Genomic DNA, 1106 nt, shown 5'->3' with positions numbered 1-1106 from the left:
TAAAGATTTACTTTTCGTAATGAGATAAAAAAAAACCAAGGCTGTGAAGATTTTAGAACATTTATAAATAGAAAGTCTTACAGCTGTTTCCAGGGTATTTATTATATCCCTTCATCGGAGACGGTGTGAGGAAATGGTTGGGCTATAGTTAATTTAGATAAGATACGAAATAGAGGAGTGAAGTGGAGGAATGAAAATAGATGTGAGATATGCAGGGATATCAATCTAACTTTCCATATTCCTTTTGAATCTACATATTAATGGTTTTCTGTAAAATGTCAGCCTCTTATACCAATACCCAACTATTAGGTCTTTTCCAAGTGCCTTCTTACTATGCAGTGAGTCCACAGCAATAGTAAAAATTTCCGGGTCAATTGTATAAGTTTTACTGTCGATGCTGGTGCAGTATTCTCTCCTAATTATATTTTGCTACGATGCATTAATGTTGAAACCTCTCTTTTCGTTCCAGATTTTCAACCAGAACGATTCGAGATCATCTTCAGAGAGGATTTTCTTAACAGTAATGTTTCCTTCCCCATCTCTCTGTATAATGCCCGTGGGTTGGAAGCAAACTAAGGATAACATTTATTTTTCTGAAAATCCATGTTTAACCAGAATGACAGCCAGGCGTTTCCTCACAAAATTGCACCAATTATTATTAGTATGAATGTAAACTTGTAACCTGAACATAGAAGCAGGGGATTTCAGAGCAAGGGACCATAGTTATTCACTTTTTGTATTAGACTTTCAAAGAAATATTCACGTCAGCAGACCTCTATGATGGCGCATATTTTTTCTTGTCTGTCCCCACAAAACATTTGACAGATGATGTTCAGAAAATTCCTATTTGATGGGGATGTTCCACAAACGTTCCTTATGTACGCTTATATGTATGTATGCATGTATGTATGCATGTATGTATGATATGTATGTATGTATGTACGTTTATATGTATGTATGCATGTATGTATGTATGTATGTTCTCTTATGTGTCACTGTGTACTTTCTGCTCTGTGTATTGCGTTCTATTTCTCCGGTTTGAAAATCAAGAACACACACACACACACACACACACACACACACACACACACACACACACACACACA

The 1106-nt window shown here is 36.0% G+C and overlaps 1 long non-coding RNA gene across 1 annotated transcript in view; it reads left to right on the top strand.

The window, feature by feature from the left end:
• Positions 1-1098, top strand: part of LOC128250067 (uncharacterized) — a 16937-nt gene extending 15839 nt beyond the window's left edge. The window contains exon 3 of the long non-coding RNA XR_008266183.1: positions 470-1098. This is a non-coding gene — a long non-coding RNA (uncharacterized LOC128250067). The remainder of the gene's footprint in view (positions 1-469) is intronic.
• Positions 1099-1106: the final 8 nt, after the last annotated feature.

The sequence above is a fragment of the Octopus bimaculoides genome, chromosome 19, assembly GCF_001194135.2.
Source record: "Octopus bimaculoides isolate UCB-OBI-ISO-001 chromosome 19, ASM119413v2, whole genome shotgun sequence".
Taxonomy (NCBI): domain Eukaryota; kingdom Metazoa; phylum Mollusca; class Cephalopoda; order Octopoda; family Octopodidae; genus Octopus; species Octopus bimaculoides.
The sequence above is the reverse complement of the archived record's forward strand: the minus strand, read 5'-3'. Positions and strand labels throughout refer to the sequence as shown.